This window comes from Carassius carassius, chromosome 11, assembly GCF_963082965.1.
Source record: "Carassius carassius chromosome 11, fCarCar2.1, whole genome shotgun sequence".
In the NCBI taxonomy this organism is placed as follows: Eukaryota; Metazoa; Chordata; class Actinopteri; order Cypriniformes; family Cyprinidae; genus Carassius; species Carassius carassius.
This window is the reverse complement of record NC_081765.1, coordinates 22,321,924-22,327,923: the sequence shown is the minus strand read 5'-3', so window position 1 is coordinate 22,327,923 and position 6,000 is coordinate 22,321,924. Positions and strand designations below refer to the sequence as shown.

At 37.1% G+C, this 6,000-nt stretch overlaps 1 protein-coding gene across 2 annotated transcripts in view; it reads left to right on the top strand.

Moving 5' to 3' along the window:
- The first annotated feature begins 1,206 nt into the window (after nucleotides 1–1,206).
- Nucleotides 1,207–6,000, top strand: part of satb2 (SATB homeobox 2) — a 49,275-nt gene continuing 44,481 nt past the window's right edge. For both annotated transcript variants that reach the window (XM_059562140.1, XM_059562139.1), the window contains exon 1: nucleotides 1,207–1,822. The gene's annotated coding sequence lies outside the window, so the exon portion shown is untranslated. The remainder of the gene's footprint in view (nucleotides 1,823–6,000) is intronic.

Genomic DNA, 6,000 nt, shown 5'->3' with positions numbered 1-6,000 from the left:
TTGAAGTGTTCGCTCACACCCCCGTGTGTCTCAAAGCAGCAGAGCAGCCAACAGCACACACCATTGTGCAGTTATTGAGGTCTCATTAAACCATCACAAAGGTACGTTTTTTTTTGTACAGACATATGAATGCTACCTGTAAATCTGAATGTCTGCATGCATTTTAATATTCATGTGATGCAGCTTATTTGTGGCTATAGCTCGGAGATAAAGACTGCCAAACTGAGGTCATAGTTGTAGAAATGAACAAACGGTTGCGAAGGATATTTTTAGCTTTAGGTTTAACTTTGTGATTTGAAAGTTTTGAGAGCATATAAAGACAGAGAGACCTTAAAACATTGGGCTTCGACATGCACCATGCTCACACCACCGCTGCCCAGAGTGCACATCACAAACCGCTTCACAGTCTGGACGATTGTCGGTCTTTATAGCTTACGGCTTGTTGAGATGGTGTCATTAGTGCTGTTGTGGTGGCCGACTCAGGACCTCCAAAGGTGAGTCTGTCACTTCCAGTGTGCTATGATAGCTATGATAGAGAAATCAGCCATTATAAGGTGATTCCGTTAAAACAGTAACAACTCCGCCATCGACACAGACACTAAATTAGTTTTATTTTAAGTAGGCTAGTAGGTGTTTACGTGAAAGTGCCTCATCCAAAACAAGGTTTTTCCATTAGCCTATCCGTTTGAACATTAACCCACAAATCCACCCGTGTAGCTTTTCCCCCCGCAAGATTTCACGTTGCATAGGCTACTTTCTACTGTAGCCTATGTCCATATCACTGTTTAACGTCTGTCGGGCAGATCAGTCATCATTTCTGTGTCATTTCGTTTGGTTTAACAGGTGAACATTTACAAGACATCGATTCATTCATATCGCGTAAAATGCACTGAAAACAGAAACCGGTGTGCAATTGATCTGAAACGGTTTCTCAAATGCAAGCAAATGGTTGAACTAATAGCCTTTGATAACGGATGTCAACACAGGCGGCACCAAAATAATTAAAAAGCCTAATTATTAAAACAGAAGTCAAACTTAGAAGCTAAACATTAGTTCAACTAAGTTGTTTTATTGATAACTTATACATGGAATGAATTAATTACCTACCTTGGACAGCCCCGTCCCTCCCTCCCCCCTCCGTCCCTCCCTGTCACACTTCCACGTTTGCTCTCCAGTCCTCCTCCCCTCCCACTCCTCTCTCGGCTCTCCGTCAGTCCGCGCGCCGCGCAAGGGAGAGATTGAAAGTGACACACTCATATTGTTGCTCTTGAGATTTTGCGCCGCTTTAATAGGTAACGTCCGCATCGCACAAAGCCGATTCTTGACGTCTGTTTTAGCTTGGTTTCTATTTGTGTGCATGCAGCAACATAGATGGACGTTTTTAGATTTTGATGCTCTCTTTTTGCGCCCGCTGCTGAGGTTTTCAGTTCTGCCACGGACACTCGTGACTCAAACTCGCGGTAAACGGTGACAAGATTCTGTAGCTACTTTCGGAGAGATCGCTTCTCGGAACTTCTCGGATCTCTGTGCTGTGTTCAGTCTCGTGCACTGTCTTCTCTCTGTTTTCCCTCGCGCGCGCTCTCTCTCTCCCTCTTCATGCTGTCTATCTCCTGCTACCTGTACCCCTCAGCTCGGAGTCTCTCAGTTCCAGCAGCTCAGACACAGCGCGCAGAGCACGGAGCCCAAGTGTCCAACACCGAACCCGACCGTAGTATTTAGTCCTCCGCCGAGGCAGCGAGAAGCCCAGCCCTGGATTCAATACTTTTAATCAATGGACAGAGCCTTCTCAACGGCCAACCGAGGTACCGACACGCCATAAGCAGTAAGTCCAAAAGAAAATAACTTTCGTCTTCTTTCATCCGATGCTTCCTACATTACTGCTACTGTAACAACTGTTGGGGAACTAAGTAGGATTTCAAATCGAGCTAACCATTCTGAATACAGTTAAACATAAATGTTATGTTTGAATATAAGGGGTACATTCGTTGAGGCCTTTATAAAGACAAATATATAGGCCCATTAAGCAGTTTAGGAGGCCATGGAAGTTTTACATATTTCCACTTAAAGCGTGCTTCTCCAAGACACGTGCAGCACTTTTCTTTCTTTCTTTCTTTTTTTTTATGAGTAAGCGATGTCGGTGAAAGATTAAAATATTAGATAGTGACTGACATTGAAAAAGTAAAATACAGAATGCAGCGGATGAGGAGGAGACTTCTTTTGATATTCACCAGAATATTAATGTTTTTATGAAAGAGATCAATAATAATACTAATTTAAGATGTTTGTTTAAGTTTAATTTAAAATATAATTGCAATACACGAATAATTGCTTCGTGCAATTAGCTTTAATTAATTACAAAACTCAGAAAAGTTCAAACAAGAGCACAAGAGTCATGCACCTTGTGCACTGTCGATCTGGTGGAAATTTTAATAATGCTTTTTCTTTGAAGAGTATAACATAGTTGATATTCAATTACAGCTAAACCATTAATTTAATACACATGTCGAGATTCTGTAATAAATTATTACTCTTTACTGACGAGTGTGTTTCAGAGCGTTGTAAAACCCTTGATGTGGAGCTTGTTTAAAAAAATATTTTAAGCTTTTATATTTATATTTTTACAAATAAATTATGTAAAATTATTAGACATTCTTAAAGCATTTTGAGTGGAAATGCTGTTTTTACTCCACCGGAACAAGGTTAGGCCTCGAGTTTAGCTTCACACGTGTTTGACTTTTATTTCTGTAGTCTCAACGCCCTCACGTTGTGTGTGTGTGTGTGTGTGTGTGTGTGATTGCCATTTTCATACGTTATTTTATTTTATTATTTACTTATTTATTGAAAGCCTATTTTTTATTTTCTAAGTCAAAGAGAGGAATCTGAGACTTGATTTCGAAAACGTTATGCTTGTTGTATTATTTAGTAAAATAAATGAAAGAATACCAAAACAAAAACAAAGCTATTATTCTGTGCAATGTGTTAAATCATTTTCAGTCTTGAGTAACTGACGATCATGGTTTGTTTACCCGTAAAACGTTTTTTCCGTTTAACAATATTTTTCTGTTGTTTAAGAAGGTTGTCAAATGTGGTGGCATACATTAAAAGTAGCTAAACAATATTTCGCTGATGGTTTATGTATTGTAAAACCCCGTACTTCCTATTTTTTAGGTACCTCACGTTTTTAAACAACTGCTACTTGAGTTTTCATTTATATTTTTATTTATTTTATGAGGAGAAACATCCTTTATTAGGGGAACCTGAAACAAAAGATCGGGCATGATATTATGATTGTTTTATTCAACGAAGATTACCGATACACTCTTTCGATCAAATTAAATTCGATTAAATTATATTATTACATTACGTACACAATTACATTAAGGTATTTTTTAAAAGCCAAACTGCAAACTCTATAAAATAGTAGGCTAATTTAGGTGTAAAATCGAACACGATTAGACATGCACCACAGAGTAAATCAGAATAAGACAACAAGTCTATGCATTTTTATTACCATCTGACAGTTTCGGGATATATTTTTATTTCTTAAGTTTTAATGGCAATGCGAGGAAACCTGTGACCTGCGTCTGCTTCAGCAGCAGGTAGTCTGAATTATTTGGGCGCAGAAGTAGACTGCTCGTTAAGAAGTCCGAGATCTTATGTCAGAAAACACAATAATCCTCATTAAGAGTACAAATCTTTAAAATGAAAGAGAGTGAGCACTTTTCCTTACAGAGCCCGTGAATTTCTCTTTAATATGAAGATGATGGAAGTTAACTAAATCGTCTTTGCTAGAAGCCAAAAAAAAAAAAGTAAAAAAAGTAAAGAAATCGCTATCCTGCTGTTGTCGAAAACCATACACATTACATGGAAATGGAAACACAATCCAGAAGACAGTTGTAGCCTACTCTTATTAGACTCTGGACTCTGAAGTAAATAGCTAAATAAAAATAATAAAATAAAAAACACATGCCGAGTGCACATGATTTGTTATTATATTACATGCGATATTTTTTCCCCTGTCAGTTCAAACTCCGAGTTATGCATCACTTTTAAACTTTACAGCAATGTATTTGAAGAGTCACTCACAAAATCATTCCTGTGCAAGAGGGAGGTATGGTTGCTATATAGTTGCCATCAGCAGTAGAGATCATTCTGTTTCTTTTTAAAGTTACATTGATGTATCCATTATTCATTTGCACAAATTTGACCCCCATAGCCAGCGGAGACGTTTTCTTAACCAGGACCAAAAGGAAAAACTAAACGTTAATTAGTCTCCGTAACAGAGAGGCTCTATACGTCTCAATAATTTTGCAATAGATGGAAGCCTCTGAGGATCTCGTGCTTTGGGGAGCCCATCACAATGGATCAAATCCAGCATTTATTCACTGCATGTTTTCTCCAGCCCTACCTGCAGGGACTTCAGGGAGAGTTCAGCGCAAGATCATTTTTACTTTAGCCTATACTTACAATACCTGATAATTATTTTGCTTAATAAATAAGACACAGAAGTTTCAAGGTGCCTAGAAGTGTCAGAAAAAAATAAATAAAACATTTGGTCTTCACGCAGCGACCAACTCCTTGAGACTATATTTACAATATGGCATTGCCTTATTGTTTTTATAAAAAGGTGTCTTTGTAATAGTCTACTGATATTTCACGACAATTCAGTAAAGCATTATGCAAAGTTTTGAAACGTCATTCTTCCGCTGGAAGATAGCCATAGTCGCTGAAAGGTTAAACTGGCCCATGGGTGCCGCACAGTGATTCACAGATGTACAATAGATAAGTGAACATATGTTTGTGTCATAGCTGTTTTATTATTGAGTATCTTAGCAGAATTGGAACACTGTACCGGTCGAGCATCTCTCTGGACCAAACCTATTCGTTTAGTAGAATAGGCCTAACATGAATTCGCCGCAAATATCTCGTCAAGGCCTGCTAACTTGCTTACTTGCATTTATTTTAGGTGACAACTGAATTTTTTTTAAGCGCTATTATTATTTTAAATAAATAAATACAACTTTTTTTTCCTCCTCTGTAATTTTTTTCTCACAGTAGATTTCTATATCATAGTAAGTTAAGAATCGCCCATGGAAAGATACCGTTCATGCAGTTCATTTCACAGTTATATGTGGGTAAGTTGTTAGTTAAAGCTGATATTAAGCAACCTATCAGCTAAGTTTTTAATTTAACTATCAGTTAATATTTTTGTAAAATTCGAACAGTAAAACCAAAATACAACATAAATAATTCTCGAAACAGCAAAAAATGTAAAATGTACATTATGAAAACATCAAGTAATTGTTTTCGTCAACAAATATTGCATTTAATAACTTTAATTTAAACTTTAATTTAACTTTTTTTAATATGAAAACTTTTATTTTTTAGTATTTTTAATTTTGTTATTATAGTCTTGTAGTCCTGAGAGCACAGCAGGCTTTCACATAAAATCTGTCATTAGCCTATACTATTGCTTAAATATGCAAGTAAGGTATTATTGTGCATATCAAAAGATCTTTGAACTAGGTGTTTAAAACCTTACAAAACCACTGCAAGAAAAGTCACACATTTTTGACTCCAAAACCTTACTGAGATATATTCCTTTTGACAACCTCCCTGTGTGACAGCTAGCCCCTATATATATTTATGTATATATTATCAAACCATTTAACACTACATACCTAAATCCAAACTGCAGTCACCAACTCTCTCTCTCTTTGTGTGTATGTTCATGTGTGTTTGATAGCCCTGCGCAGTGTAGTCTACCGTGTGTGATTTTTGTGAGTCAATGTGTGGTCCTTGCAGTGTCAGAGCAGTGAGCCTGCTTTGTGGTTTCTGTGTGTTGAGTGTTTGTGTACACTTTGTGTTTGTCCGTTTTTGTGTATGTGTGAGTCAGAGAGCAAGATATTTAGGGAGAACTTAATAAACTGCTGCTCACTCTTTATCTTTTACTGTCTAAGATGTTTATTAGCAAACTAAACGTGCTTTCAGGAAGATTCG